Below are 16,828 nucleotides of genomic sequence, written 5' to 3'. Positions count from 1 at the left end.
CACTGTTAGGATTTTTGGTGGTGGTGGTGTGTGTGGTAGTGGCCTGTGTGTTTGCATGCGAGTATGCCAAAATGCTTTGCATTTGCTGGGCCTGGTCATGCATTTTGTCCACTGAACAAACATTTATTTAGTACCTACATAATGCCAGACATTGTGTGACGTACATGGGAGACACAGATGATTAAGATATGGGGAATTTGGCAGTATCTATAAAATTTTTAAAAATGCACCTTCATTTTGGTGCACAAATTTACTTCTAGAAAATGTCTACAGAAATACACATGTGAAAATTATATGCAATGTTCATTTGCAGCATTGTTTCTAATGCCATAATACATTAATTGTAAGATGCACATTTTATTTCACATTTTAATCTCTGAAACGGTGCATCTTACAATCAATGGAATCTTAGATTTGATGAAATAAGGAAATGGAAAACTGCAGAATCCTAAAAAGTTTGTCAGTAGGAGAATGGCTAAATGAATTAAATACATTCATTTTATAGAATAATGAGCAACTTTTAAAAAGGAGGCAATAGAATTATGTGGGCAACTATAGAGAAATGTCTATGACATTCCAAATCCCCAAAGCAAGTGGCAGAACAATAGAGGTTTTAACAGCATGAGCTCTGAAGTCAGCCTGCCTCGGTTCAAATTCTGGCTTTACCACTTAGTAGTATCACCTGGTTTCCTCTTTTGTGAAATGGGGAATAAAAAAACACCGACCTCATAGGCTTGTTTTGTGAATTAATTGAGAACACACAGGAAAAGTGCTTAGCATAGCACCTGACACTTAGTAAGCATCCAATAAACACTAGCACTTTTATGAGCATCCTTATGCTTACAAATGGAAAGTTCTGGGAAGATGTACAACACGCTGTTAACAGTGGTCCCCTCTTGGGAGAGGACTCAAATTGGAAACAGGAACAGATAGGGGATTTTCACTTTTTAGTTTACTGTTTTAAAATATTTCTACTGCAAGGATGTACTACTTTTGTAATTTAAAAACATTTTTTTTAAAGACAAAAGTAAATAAGACGTGGTTCCAGCCCTAAAGGAATCTATAGAATAGAGGTGAAAACACACTCACAGAAAGGCAGCAATACAGGAGGCAAGGGGTTCTAGAGAAGCCCTGAAAGCACTAAAGCCAGGCCAACGGATAACCCAGAACACATTCCTTGACCTGTTTTTATTGCTCACAATAGGCAATGAAGAAGCCATGGATATAAAGATGTTGATCTTTGGTTCTTCCCCAAACAACTTGAGAGATAAGGAAAAACACATGAGTTATGGACCCCTAATCCAGATACTTCTATGCATGAAGAAAGTTTCAAGACTTCTGCTCTGGCTCGGATAAGATAAGTGATATCCTGAAGTTTTCAACTGCTGAGACAGCCCGGTAACTGGGATTGTACAGGTGCACCCTGCACAGGGGTGCCTACCCGAGGACACAAGTAGGTCCCAAGGTTCCACCTGCCTGGAGGAACGGGTGCCTTTTTCTAATTTGTACAAATACAGCCATATGGACTAGCCGTGGTCCTGGCCTCTCTCCAACAGAAACATTTGACCATGAGAACCAGAAGTAGTTGTGTAAAGTCTTTTCTTACTTACAGAGTGTCCGCCACACAACACAATAGGGATGTACAATTAAATTCTAGGACACACTGACATTTCAGAAAGGACCACTTTTGCCCTCATTGAGCTCATTTTCTTTTTTAAGTTTGTGTCTATTTGTAATTGTATCAGGTGAAAGCAGGTAGATAGATTTACACCAAATTTGGAGGACAGTCTGACTTACAATGCTACGTTGTATTCCCAAAACTGGGCATTCCCTGGTGGTCCACTGGTTAGGACTCTGTGCTTCCACTGCAGGGGGCATGGGTTTGATCGCTGGTTGGGGTTCCGGTGTGGCCAAATAAAAAATTTTTTAAAACTGACTTTGGGACACATTCAGGGAGATCTCAAAGAGATAAAGATGAGTACAACAAGGGGTCTGTGTAACTGCTGATGAGGGAGTCTTGCCATATTGTGTTAAGACTTCATGGACAGAGAAACTAACATTGGTATCAGCTTTTGGCCCCATATTGAACATCACAGATAGGGTAGACTCTCCAATTACAAGTGTCAACTTGGATTTCAGCTGCATCTCTCACGGGTTACTCTGTGTTATTTATCTTCACTCAACAATAGTTCATGATTCTCCCAAGCATCAGAAATGCCTCTTCTCTCCCTGACCCTCTGCTGGCATGGGTGTCAGACTACTCTGTTGCAGGGGCAGGGGGCGGGGAGGGGGGAAGGCAGGGGTGTCCCAGGAGGTATAAATGGTAGGGCATCATGTGTCAGAGGCATCATCTGCTCACTGGTCTCAGTCTGGAGTCAGGGTAAAGATGGATGATTTCATAAATTACCCCCAAACAAACCAGGGCCATTGCCAGGAGCCCAGCTCAACCAGATTTAAGCCCAGAGAGAAACAGGTGTTCAAGTCCATAGAAGTCTCATCTAGAGTCAGAGAAAAATCTCATTTATCCTTTTATCCGTGACTAAAAAGGCTGAGGTTAATATTTTGGGGCCTCCTTCCTGAGAACAGATTGGAATCAGCAAGGCACTTATGGACCCACCAACATGTTGGTTTTATATAAGGGAGGGTGGTCTGAGGCCCAGAGGTCAAACCATTTGCAGAGGCCACTCAGATGATCGCAGGTTGTGCTGGGATAGCTGGATGCTGGATAGCCTGGCTCATGGTCCCCCAATCACTCATGCTCCTTCCACATGATGCCACATCTCAGGCTGAATTAGAATCCTACAATGACTCTCATCCAGGGCTGCTGGGAGTGTATTTGGTCGAAAGATAATGAAGGTAAGTTTGACAATTTCTAGCAAAATTTAAAAGGTCCATGACATTTAATTCAAACACTTCTAGGAATTTATCCTATAGATATACTCATGCACATGCGAAACGATGGACAAAGTCATCCATTGCAATATTTGCATGTTTGCAAGAGGAAAACTACGCATCCATCAGTAGAGGACTGGTTAAATAAATCATGACATAGGAAACAAGAGAAGCCACTGCACTGAGAAGCCTGCGCACTGCAATGAAGAGCAGTCCCTGCTCGCCACAACTAGAGAAACCCCACACGCAGCAACGAAGATCCAACACAGCCATAAATAAACAAATAAATAGATAGATAGACAGATAGATGGATAGATAGCCCTGAACCAAGATGGCAGAGTAGAAGGATGTGCGCTCACTCCTCCTGCGAGAACACCAGAATCGCAACTAGCTGCTGGACAATCATCGACAGGAAGACACTGGAACTCACCAAAAAAGATACCCCACATCCAAAGACAAAGGAGAAGCCACAATGAGACAGTAGGAGGGGCGCAATCACAGCAAAATCAAATCCCATAACCGCTGGGTGGGTGACTCACAAACTGGAGAACATTTATACCACAGAAGCCGACCCACCGGAGTGAAGGTTCTGAGCCCCACGTCAGGCTTCCCAACCTGGGTGTCCGGCAATGGGAAGAGGAATTCCTAGAGAATCAGACTTTGAAGGTTAGTGGGATTTGATTGCAGGACTTGGACAGGACTGGGGGAAACAGAGACTCCGCTCTTGGAGGGCACATACAAAGTAGTGTGCGCCTCAGGACCCAGGGGAAGGAGCAGTGACCCCAGGGGAGACTCAACCAGACCTACCTGCTAGGGATGGAGGGTCTCCTGCAGAGGCGGGGGGCGTCTGTGGCTCACCCTGAGGACAAGGACACAGGTGGCGGAGGTTCTGGGGGGTGTTCCTTGGCATGAGCCTTCCCAGAGTCTGCCATTAGCCCCACCAAAGAGCCCAGGTAGGCTTCCAGTGTTGGGTTGCCTCAGGCCAAACAACCAACAGGGAGGGAACCCAGCCCCACCCATCAGCAGTCAAACTGTCACTGTTTGCAGATGACATGATACTACACATAGAGAATCCTAAAGATGCCACCAGAAAACTACTAGAGCTAATCAATGAATTTGGTAAAGTTGCAGGATACAAAATTAATGCACAGAAATCCCTTGCATTCCTATACACTAATGATGAAAAATCTGAAAGAGAAATTAAGGAAACATTCCCATTTACCATTGCAACAAAAATAATAAAATACTTAGGAATAAACCTACCTAGGGAGACAAAAGACCTGTATGCAGAAAACTATAAGACACTGATGAAAGAAATGAAAGATGATACCAACAGATGGAGAGATATACCATGTTCTTGGATTGGAAGAATCAATATTATGAAAATGACTATACTACCCAAAGCAATCTACAGATTCAATGCAATCCCTATCAAATTACCAATGGCATTTTTTACAGAACTAGAACAAAAAATCTTAAAATTTGTATGGAGACCACAAGACACCAAATAGCCAAAGGAGTTTTGAGGGAAAAAAATGGAGCTGGGGGAATCAGACTCCCTGACTTCAGAATATACTACAAAGCTACAGTAATCAACACAATATGGTATTGGCACAAAAACAGAAACATAGATCAATGGAACAAGATAGAAAGCCCAGAGATAAACCCATGCACCTATGATCAACTAATCTATGACAAAGGAGGCAAAGATATATAATGGAGAAAAGACAGTCTCTTCAATAAGTGGTGCTGAGAAAACGGGACAGCTACATGTAAAAGAATGAAATTAGAACACTCCCTAACACCATACATACAAATAAACTCAAAATGGATTTGAGACCTAAATGTAAGACCAGACCCTAGAAAACTCTTAGAGGAAAACATAGGAAGAACACTCTTTGACATAAATCATAGCAAGATCTTTTTTGATCCACCTCCTAGAGTAATGGAAATAAAAACAAAAATAAACAAATGGGACCTAATGAAACTACAAAGCTTTTGCTCAGCAAAGGAAACCATAAACAAGACAAAAAGACAACCCTCAGAACAGGAGAAAATATTCGCAAATGAATCAACGGACAAAGGATTAATCTCCAAAATATATAAACAGCTCATGCAGCTCGATATTAAAAAAAACAAATAACCCAATCCAAAAATGCGCAGAAGACCTAAACAGACATTTCTCCAAAAAAGACATACAGATGGCCAAGAAGCACATGAAAAGCTGCTCAACATCAGTAACTATTAGAGAAATGCAAATCAAAACTACAATGAGAGCTTCCCTGGTGGCGCAGTGGTTGAGAGTCCGCCTGCCGATGCAGGGGACACAGGTTCGCGCCCCGGTCCGGGAAGATCCCACATGCCGCGGAGCGGCTGGGCCTGTGAACCATGGCCGCTGAGCCTGCTCGTCCGGAGCCTGTGCTCTGCAATGGGAGAGGCCACAACAGTGAGAGGCCCACGTACCGCAAAAAAAAAAAAAAAAAAAAAAACTACAATGAGGTATCACCTCACACCAGTTAGAATGGGCATCATCAGAAAATCTACAAACAACAAATGCTGGAGAGGGTGTGGAGAAAAGGGAACCCTCTTGCATTGTTGGTGGGAATGTAAATTGATACAGCCACTGTACTGGAGAACAGTATGGAGGTTCCTTAGAAAACTAAAAATAGAATTACCATATGATCCAGCAATCCCACTTCTAGGCATATACCCAGAGAAAACCATAATTCAGAAAGACACATGCACCCCAATATTCACTGCAGCAGTATTTACAATAGCCAGGTCATGGAAGCTACCTAAATACCCATCGACAGACGAATGGATAAAGAAGATGTGGTACATATATACAATGGAATATTACTCAGCCATAAAAAGGAACGAAACTGGGTCATTTATTGAGACGTGGATGGATCTAGATACTGTCATACAGAGTGAAGTAAGTCAGAAAGAGAAAAACAAATATCGTATATTAACGTATATATGTGGAACCTAGAAAAATGGTACATATGAACCGGTTTGCAGGGCAGAAATTGAGACACAGATGTAGAGGACAAATGTATGGACACCAAGAGGGGAAAGCGGTGGGGGGTTGGGGTGTGTGTGATGAATTGGGCGATTGGGATTGACAGATATACATTGATGTGTATAAAATGGATGACTAATAAGAACCTGCTGTATAAAAAAATAAAATAAAATTCAAAAATTAAAAAATAAACCATAAATAAATAAATAATTAAAAAATCATAACATAGCTATGCAATGGCAAGCTATACAGACTTAAAAAATGAGGAAACACTATATGCTGACATCGATCAATATCCAAGGTATATCAACAAGGAGGAAAAAAAAAGAAAGGTGCAGAACAGGTTATCAACGTATGCTAGCAGTTAAGGGGAGAGAGAAAAAAAAGATACACATGTATCTGCTGGTAAAAGTATAGAAAACCTGAAGAATACATAGGAAACTGAAAATGTTGTTTGCTTCTAAGGAAGGCAGCTCGGCTGCTGGCAGACTTTTCACTTTATTCCATTTTACACTTTTTGAATTTAGTACCATGTGAATGTTAACTATTTAAGAAATAAGTATAATTTTAAGAAAAAAAAGAAAAGAGAGGTGCCCAGCTCTGGAAAAGGGAACCCTGCCTCATTTCTGGACTATACACTGCCCAGCACTGTAACCCTTTGATTGTGAGAATAACATCTTGACCCTCTTTCCTCACAACCCTTTCTAGAAAAATACATCTGGCTCAAGCCATGCCTGCCAGATGATCACTTTCCAAGGACTCCTGGGCAGGGGCATTTCTTTAGTAACTATGGAAGCTTCCAGTGCAATCTCTCAACTATTGGCCATTTGGAGTCTGAGGTTCTGGACTTAGTTAGTTAGTTGAGTTTAGAACTGCTGAAGAGACCTGGGGGAGAAAATCACCTTTTGTTATGGACCAAATATTTGTATTCCCCCCAAATTCATAACCCTAACCCTCAATGTGACTGTATCGGGAGACAGGACCTCTAGGAGGTGACTAAGGTTAGGTGAGGTCATAAAGGTGGGGCCCTGATCTGATATGATTAGCGTCCTTCAAAGAAGTGGGAAAGATACCAGATCTCTCTCTCCCTCTCTCTCATTCCTTCTCTTCATGCCCACTCAGAGGAAAGGCCATGTGAGGATAAAGTCACCATCTGCAAGCCAGGAAGAGAGCTCTCACCAGAAACCAAACCCTGCCAGAACTTTGATCTTGGACTTTCCAGCTTCCAGAACTGTGGAAAAATAAATTTCTGTTGTTTAAGCCACCCAATCTGTGATACTTTTTTATGGCAGCCTGAGCTAAGACAGACCACGATGTGTATGAGCTGTTGGGAAAGAATTATAAGCTTGCTTTCAGTTGGCCTACTTGGATTTCCACCAGGCTTTCTGAAATTTATCTAGCCAATGTAAATAACACTGACAATTTCTGACAGATGTGCCCATCTTTTCTTGCTAGGCATCCCTGTGTTCTCTCCCCACTGAGATGCAACTGTCATTGTGATGGAGAAATAGTCACTGGCAGAGAAGTAAATGGAGTTCATTCTATAGTATTCAGTCCACAAATGTTTATGGAGAACCAATATATGCTAGGTTTTGTTTTGGGTTCTGGGGATAAAGGAATAACAGGACAGACACTGTTTATCCCTCTGCAAAGCTGAAGGGCCCCTCGTGGCAGGCAGATATATAAACAAGCAAACAAAAAAGCCAGATAATTTCAGAGTGACCTACTACTATGAAGGAAACAAAATGGAATTATGTGTGACGAGGGTACTACTTTAAATGAGATGGTCGCGGAGGGCCTCCCTAAGGAGGTGAGAGTTGAGCTGAGACCTCAATGACAAGAAAGAGTCAGGTGGGAGAAGAGTTTGGGAGGAGCATTTCAGGCAGAGGAAAAATGCAAGTGCAAAGGCCCTGGGGTAGGTATGAGCTTCCCATGCTAGAGAAACATAGAGGCAATTTGTATGGTGGCTGGAGTTTATTGGGAAGCAGGAGGAAAAGCTTGATCCTTTCGAACTTCATCGGTCACAGTGAACATTCTGGATATTATTCCAAGTCAGTGGGATTTCACAGGAGGGTTTGTATATGGGATTAATACTATCTGATTCATGTGATGATGAATATACACTTTACAATATCACAGAATTTGAGGGTAGGGCTAAATCTTAGAATTCAGCCAATTATAAAAACACAGATTTATAAATTTCAGGAGTCAGGACTTCCCTGTTAGTCCAGTGGTTAAGATTCCGCGTTCGATGATGAAAACATCATGCTAAGTGCAGGAAGCTAGAGACAAAAGATCACATGTTGTATGATTCCATCTGTAGGAAATGTTCAGAATTGGTAAATCCATAGAAAAAGAAGGCAGATTGGTGGTTGCCAGCGGCTGGATGGAAGAGGGAACGGGGAGTGACTGCTTACTGAGCGCAGCATTTTCCTTTGGGGGTGATGAAAATGTTTTTTCCTCAGTGTAGATGGTGGTTGCATGACACTGAAAATGTACTAAATGCCACTGAGTTGTATACTTTAAAATGGTTAATTTTACGTTATGTGAATTTCACCTCAATTAAAAAAAAACTAGGATTGGTCCTAGGATAAATGGTAGAGGTGTACGGTTTATCTGTTTTCCAATTCACCATATGCAAACCATCTTGCAGGATAACCTGTCGACCCCAGGTCTGCTACTGTGTCTCATGACACAGATGGCTCAGTCCATCAGAACCTAATCATGGCACTCATTCTAGTTAACATCAATTTTTTTGGAGGCCTTCAGTTTTCTAACTTCATTAATTCATTTCTTTATCAATAATTACCTATGGCACAACTACTATCTGCCAGGCGCTGGGGTAGATGCTGGGGATAGAATGATGGGCAAAACCAGACCCAGGCTCCATGCTCATAGAGCTTATGATCTAATAGGCAAGAGAAACATTAATAAAATAATCATCCAGTAGTTGTCTGTGACAAATGCTAGGAAGGACAACTGTGCCCTAGTGAGAGGGATGTGACCTAGCCAGGAGGTCAAGGAAGGCTTCCTGGAGGAAGTGACAGTTAAGTTGCAATCTGAAGCCTGTAGGTATTAATAGTGAAAATTGTTTATCAAGCCCTATTATGTGCCTGTCATTGTGCTTGATATATCAACTCATAACACCCCAACAGTCCTCTGAGGGATCTACTATTGTTATCACCTGTATTTTACAGCTGAAGGAACTGAAGCTCAGAGAGGTGAAGTGACTTACTTAAGTTCACACAGCAAGGAAATCATGGAACCAATATTCAATCAAACTCCGGCAGCCAGACTGATGTAGAAATTTAGGCATAGTGGACAGATCATTGGGTAAGGGCCGATCGGTAAGAGATCATTTGAGGTGGACCAATGAATGGGTCAGGCTGATCAAGATTGTAAATATAAAACTGAAATGGTCATTCAGTGAAGGATACCAAACTAGAGGCTTTTTTGTTTTTGTTGTGTTTTTTTAACATCTTTTGACTTCTGTAACTATGGGTGCATGTTTCTTACTGTTACCAAACTCATTAACATCTGAAAGTTGGAGGCTACGAATTGCTTGGCATAAGATACTAAATCAAGAAGGTGGATCACTTATGAAATAGTGAATAAGGAGAACACCAATGATAGTGATCATTCCAGGCAATGCCTCCAGCAACCGCTAGGTGACAAGAAAGAGCAACGAAAAATGTTCCCACAGTCTTCCAAAAATTAAATGTATTTTTAAATATGAATGAACATGATAAAAATTTCAAGTAGTATAGGAGGTATTGAATAAAAAAACAAAAGTCCTCCTTACACCTTCCCCCTATATCCCTATGTTTTTCCTCCCAAAATAACCTCTTGTCTACTTTTAGGGGGCATATTTTCTTATGATTGTATAATATTTTTTGCAGAAAATGTATTTGCTTATATCTCTCTCCTTTAAAATAGTGACACAATTGGAACTTTTCCCCCCTTAGTGTATCTTTCCATGTCAGCACATACAGAGCTCCCTCCTTTTTTAAAGGGCTGCAGATTCCATAACAATAATAGTTAACAATTGCAGAGTGTTTATTATATAGCTGGCACTGTCCTTGCTTTAATCCATTTAATCCTCACAAAGCCCTCGGAGGTACATTCTATTATTATCCCCGGTTTATACTTTTTTTTTTTAAAACCCACATTTGTTTATTTATTTATTTTTGGCTGTGTTGGGTCTTCGTTTCTGTGAGAGGGCTTTCTCCAGTTGTGGCAAGCGGGGGCCACTCTTCATCGCGGTGTGCGGGCCTCTCACTATCACGGCTCCTTTTGTTGCGGAGCACAGGCTCCAGACGCGCAGGCTCAGTAGTTGTGGCTCACGGGCCCAGTTGCTCCGCGGCATCTAGGATCCTCCCAGACCAGGGCTCGAACCCGTGTCCCCCGCATTAGCAGGTAGATTCTCAACCACTGGGCCACCAGGGAAGCCCCTATTACCCCCAATTTCAATATGAGAAAACTAAGACACAAGTGGATAAGTCACTTCCCAACATCACAAAGCTAGTAAGCAGGAGAGCCAGGATTTAGATGCAAGAAATTCGACTCCCAAGTCTACACTCTTAATGACCATGCTAAACTACTACAGCATAAACGTACCATAATTGACTTAATCGTTTTCTCAAGACTCTTAAAAAATTATCTATGTTTTGAAAACTGTGCTAAAATATATTGCTGTAAAATGTACCTGGGATTTTCGTTTTATTCGTGTATGGTGAGGCCAACAGATCAGGATATGATTGCCATCAAAAAGATAGTTTGGGGGGCTTCCCTGGTGGCACAGTGGTTGAGAGTCCGCCTGCCGATGCAGGGGACACGGGTTCGTGCCCCGGTCTGGAAAGATCCCACATGCCGCAGAGCGGCTGGGCCCGTGAGCCATGGCCACTGAGCCTGCGCGTCCGGAGCCTGTGCTCCGCAACGGGAGAGGCCACAACAGTGAGAGGCCCGCGTACCGCAAAAAAAAAAAAAAAAAAAAAAAAAAAGATAGTTTGGGAACTTCCCTGGTGTCACAGTGGATGGGACTCCATGCTCCCAATGCAGGGGGCCTGGGTTTGATCCCTGGTGAGGGAACTAGATCCCACATGCATGCCACAACTAAGAGTTTGTATGCCACAACTAAGGAGCTTCATGCCGCAGCTAAGGAGCCCAGGAGCCGCAACTAGGGAGCCCGCCTGCCGCTGCTAGGACCCGGTACAACCAAAAAAAAAAAAAGAAAGATAGTTTGTTACTCTCAGTTCCCAAGAGGAGGGGGTGGGAGGTGCGCCATGCCACACATGGCCTCAAGAGGGAACCCTGAGGTTGGTCACAAGCAGAGAGAGTGAGGGGAAAGCATGTGTAGAGTCCTTACTGTGATTTCTGAGAGAAGGAACAGGGGAGGCAGGGTAAGCAGCTGAGCAGGTCTAAGATTGGATAGTTTGAATAGTTTCGGTGGGCTCTGGGCTATAGGGCTGGTCCCCAGTTGTCTGTTACCTGGCCCTGGGATGGTCAGGGCCGAGGAATTTTGCCTCCTGGAGTGGAAAAGCCAGAGAAAGGGGGTAGTTCAGGGTATGGGCTTTGGAGCTGTTGGTTCGCATATTCTAGGCAAGTCATCTACTATCCCTAGGAATTAGTTAACCTTGGGAGGGGAAGTCTCTCCCCAGTCACTGGCCCCAAGATATCAAAGCATCATATAATATAGAAAATAAAAAACATGATTAACACATATACAGAACATAAAAATTTACAATTTTAACCATTTATAAGTGGCAGTAAATACATTCGCACTGTTTTACGACCATCACAACCAGCCATCTCCAAAACTCTTCATCTGGCAAAACTGAAACTCTATACCTGTTAAGTGATAACTCCCTGTTCCCTTTTCCCTGAAGCCCCTGGCAACTACTATTCTACTGTCTGTCTCTATGAATCTGACTACTCTAGGGTCCTCATATGAGTGGAATCACAGTATCTGTCCTTTTGTGACTGGCTTATTTCACTTAAACATAACGTCTTCAAGGTTCATCCATGTTGCAGCACGTGCCAGAATTTGCTTCCTTTTTAAGGCTGAATAATATTCCATTAGGTGTATACTCTGTTTTGATTATCCATTTATCTGTTGATGGACACTTGGGCTGCTTCCACCTTTTGGCTATTGTAAATAATGCTACTGTGAACATCGGTGTACAAATATCTCTTTGGGATGCTGATTTCAATTCTTTTCGGTATATACCCAGAAGTGGAATTGCTGGATCATGTGGTAATTCCACTTTGAATTTTTTGAGGAACTGCCATATTGTTTTCATAACGGCTGCACCAGTTTACGCTCCTACCACAGTGCACAATGGCTCTAATTTCTCCACATCCTCATATATATTCTTCAGAAGTTTTATCATTTTAGGTTTTACCTCTAGATCTAATCCATTTTCAGTCAATTTATATGTGTGGTACGGGGTATGGGTTGAGGTTCATTTTCTGGCACGTGGCTGCCTAATTGTTCTAACATTTTTGTTCTTCATCTTGGACTTTCACAAATAACACTGCTGTTGTATACCCATACAACTCAACCAATTCACATATCTAGTGTAGTTTTGCGAGCAAAATGGTGGGAATAATTCCTAACAATAGGATCACTGAACCTAAGAGTACATACCTTTAAAATTTTGCTAGAATTTGTCACACTTACCTCTAAAAATGTTCTAGGAATTATGTTTGGGATGACTGTTTATCACACCCTTTTCAAAACTTAATATTATCACATTAAATTTTTTGGCAGCCTTAGTAAAAGTAGTATTTTATTGTTTTGCTACATATTTGCTGATTCATGAGTTAGGTGGACCAGCTTTTCATTATTGGTCATTCTACTTATACTTCACCTAGGTAGAAAAGAATCTCATTTTTTAAAATAATAAAATATAAGAGCTGATATTTACTGAACAACTCCAGAGGCAGGTCCTGTGGATTATCTCACCCCTCTTGCTAAAGTATTTATTTCAGAGATGGGCTTGTAAGCCAGACCTATGAACCTGGATTCAGACATGGTCCAATGACATGTTACAGTGAGAAGGAATAGCGGGGCTTTTGTCTGATGGTTTGGGGTAGAGAGGCCTTCCTTCTCTCAGGACATTGATGAGGAATTTTTTAGCTTGAGATGCTCCTCTCATGAGGGATGCCAGATGAGAACAATGAATTATACACAAAAGAGAACAGACCTGAGAAAATCAAAGAGAATCAGAGCCATCATGCTGACTTTATGATCTGCTGGATCAAATCAACCTTGAAGTTTGTCCTCTGTCTGATTGGATTTTCTGTTGCTTACAACCAAAAGCATTCTAAATCATACACTCAGAGTAGCTCCTATTGTTAAACAATAGGAATGGGGAATTCCCTGGCGGTCCAGTAGTTAGCACTCCTCGCTTTCACTGCCGAGGGTCTGGGTTCAATCCCTGGCTGCGGAACTAAGATGCTGCAGGGGGAAAAAAAAAAAGATGGCAAAAAAAAAAAAAAAAAAGAATATAACAATAGGAATGTAGTAGTTTTTTTCTTCTGTGCATATCAATTATTGTACATAGAAAATAAATTTTAGACATAAAGGTGAGACCTCAGAGCTTCTTAAATATCTGATAAGATCCCAGAAAGAAAATATGTTGTAGTTACCGCAAATCTGTCCCCAAAGTTCAGCCGGCACAAATTTATGTCAAGCTTGCAACTAATTAGGGAAAATGGGCAACAGGCAATTAAGTCATTTCATTCTGTTATGTGTAAAAAGTAGTTCTGTTATTTTTTCTTAGTTATGAATTAAAAGGTTAGAGTCATTTTATGATTTATGGGAGTTAATGTAGTGATTAAGAACATGGATATTAGAATCAAACTGCCTGGGCTCAAATCCTAACACTTTGCAGTTGTGTGACCTTGAACAAGTTACTTAACTTCTCTGTGCCTCAGTTTCCTCAAAGACAAAGATGAATTAATAGTAGTACTTATGTTTAGGGTAGTTAATGGCAATTGAGTGAAAGTACATTTTAAGGGCTTAGCACAATACTTGGCAGATAGCGAGCCATAATATTATTATAGTTACCCACTTTTTTCTTTTAATGGTTAAACAACTTCTTTGGGGGCAAAAGAGCTATTTTTAGAATTGCAGAATAGAGACTGAAGAACAAGCCTGATTTAGCCCGACTCTGTCTTCCTCCGTCACGGAGGTTTTACGACCTTCTCTACTTTTTGTGTTTCCAAGGAACAGAGATGTTACACTGCTTTTGAGAACTTTGAGGCCAGAACTAAGTCCTAGAGTGAGTTATCCTGAAAATCACCATGGAAATCAGACAATAAATCTGTTTCAAAAGCAGCAGACTGTCCTTTTGTTCTTGGAACTAGTGACTAGTGGCAAGTATGGTCATGTTGGAACCTAAGACTCTGGAGCTAGACTACACAGGTTCAAATCCTACTTCTACTTATGGGTCCTTGGGCAAGTTACTTAACCTTCCCATGCCTCGGTTTCCTTGTTGGTCAAAAGTGGAAAATAAATAGTAGCTTCTGGACTTCCCTGGTGGCGCAGTGGTTAAGAATCCGCCTGCCAATGCAGGGGATACGGGTTCGAGCCCTGGTCCGGGAAGATCCCACATGCTGCGGAGCAGCTAAGCCCGTGTGCCACAACTACTGAGCCTGTACTCTAGAGCCTGCAAGCCACAACTACTGAAGCCCGCGTGCCTAGAGCCCATGCTCCGCAACAAGAGAAGTCACCGCAATGAGAAGCCTGCACACCGCAACGAAGAGTAGCCCCCGCTCGCCTCAACTAGAGAAAGCCCACGCGCAGCAACGAAGACCCAGCGCAGCCAAAAATATAAATAAATAAATTTTAAAAAAACCAGTAGCTTCCTCAGTTGGTTCTTGGGACAATTACATGGTACAAAGTGCTTAGAGTAGTGTCTGACATAATGTAAGCCCTTAAAAAGCATCAGCTCCATTTCCATTTTGTTGAAAGCTGGTTATTCCAGACCCTGTTGCTTCTTTTCTCTGTCAAAGCTGTGCAATTTCCCTCCAGCTTGTTTCTGGAGCCCATTGCACAGACACAGAGGGTTATAAAAGGCAATAGAACCATGCCATTCATTAAAGGGCAACACCCTGACTTGCCTTTCTCCACTTCTTCCACGAGGGGGCAGCCCAGCCTCGGCGGCCTCACAAGCCACCCATACGAGGAGTTGGTTCAAATTCCTGTCCCCAAACATTCTCACATATTCCTTGATCACTCATCATGATGGTTTAGAAAACAGAAGTTATGAAAATCCACGTACGCCCAAAAGTTATTTCACGAAGCCATGGACCCCAATGAAGCCCGGCTTGTGTGGGCGGCCTCCAGAGGGTAGAAAAATCAAGCGAAGCGACCCTCCCTGAGAGCCTGCAGAGAGGAATGCAACCCTGCCGGCACGCTGACTTCGGCCCAGTGGGACCTGTTTCAGATTTTTGGCCTCCAAAACAGCAAGATAATAAATGTGGGCTGTTTTCAAGTCACCATGTCTGTAGTCTTTGTTACAGCATCGATCAGAAACCAATACACAGGGAGACCTACAAGAAAACCATTGTAATTGTTTAGATTTCTAGAGATGGCTCAAGAAATATTTACCTTACCTACTAAATATTGGGACCTGTATTAGGTCCTCTTTCACCCTGGCCGTCAGGCCATTTGCCACCTTTACAGAGGCAGGACTTGTCCTTTCACGAATTCCTGTCAATATACTCACTCCAAAGCACAAGCAGTCCCCATACGTGGGATTCCATGTCACCCAGTGGAATCAACGCTTGGTGGCAGTGCCAGGGGCAGACAGCTTGGGAAAACTAAATGGCAGGGCACCTCGGTGAACCAGTCTATGACTGTGAACTGGGCAAACGCGCACTTGAACTGGAAGAGGGATAAAAGTTTTGACTGGACTATCGCAGATTTGACCTGGCTGCTCATCTGAGGTTTGGAACAGACAGGTACACAGATGAAACTCAGATGCCTGACACAATAAAACACACAAAGGCAACTTTGTGCTTCCCTCTCCTGACCCCTGATAAATAAATCTCTGTTGGAACAAATAATCAATCAATCAATCTATTGGAAAGGGGATCTGTTCTTTCTGTGGTTTCTCTAGGGATGATGGGTGGTGCCTGGGTATCAGGCATCTTTGTATTTGCCAAATCGGAATTCAAAGTATCTTGGTCCAGGGGCCTATTTTTTTATATAAATTTATTTATTTATGTATTTTTGGCCGTGTTGGGTCTTCACTTCTGTGCAAGGGCTTTCTCTAGTTGCGGTGAGCAGGGGCCACTCTTCATCGTGGTGCGCGGGCCTCTCACTGTCGCAGCCTCTCATCGTGGAGCACAGGCTCCAGATGCGCAGGCTCAGTAGTTGTGGCTCACGGGCCCAGCTGCTCCACGGCATGTGGGATCCTCCCAGACCAGGGCTCGAACCCGTGTCCCCTGGATCGGCAGGCAGACTCTCAACCACTGCGCCACCAGGGAAGCCCCCAGGAGCCTATTATAGGGTAATTCCCCAGGCTCAAATATTCAACATCCATGAGTATTTTTTTAAGGATTGGTAGTAACCAATGAATGTGGACACTTAGAATACTTTTCCTTTTTTTTTTTTTTTAATCAGCAGCCCAAGACAGTTTCTTATATTTAGAAGCCTGGATCTAGGGTTACGTATCAAGATACACATATAATGCTGTTCTGCTGAATGCAGCTGTCTCGTATGGGCCAAAGATCATTTGCTGATCCAGGAGCTGAGACCAGCGATTTTATGTCTGCATCTGCTTCTGCCCATAACTTGCGGGCAAAGACAGAGCCACTTCAAAGGCTGTAGCCCTATCAGCCTTAGCAATGCACAGAGCAGTGGGACAGGGACATTCCCTCCCTGAGGCTTTGCCCCTTGGATAC

The sequence above is a fragment of the Orcinus orca genome, chromosome 15, assembly GCF_937001465.1.
Source record: "Orcinus orca chromosome 15, mOrcOrc1.1, whole genome shotgun sequence".
Lineage (NCBI taxonomy): Eukaryota > Metazoa > Chordata > Mammalia > Artiodactyla > Delphinidae > Orcinus > Orcinus orca.
The sequence above is the reverse complement of the archived record's forward strand: the minus strand, read 5'-3'. Positions refer to the sequence as shown.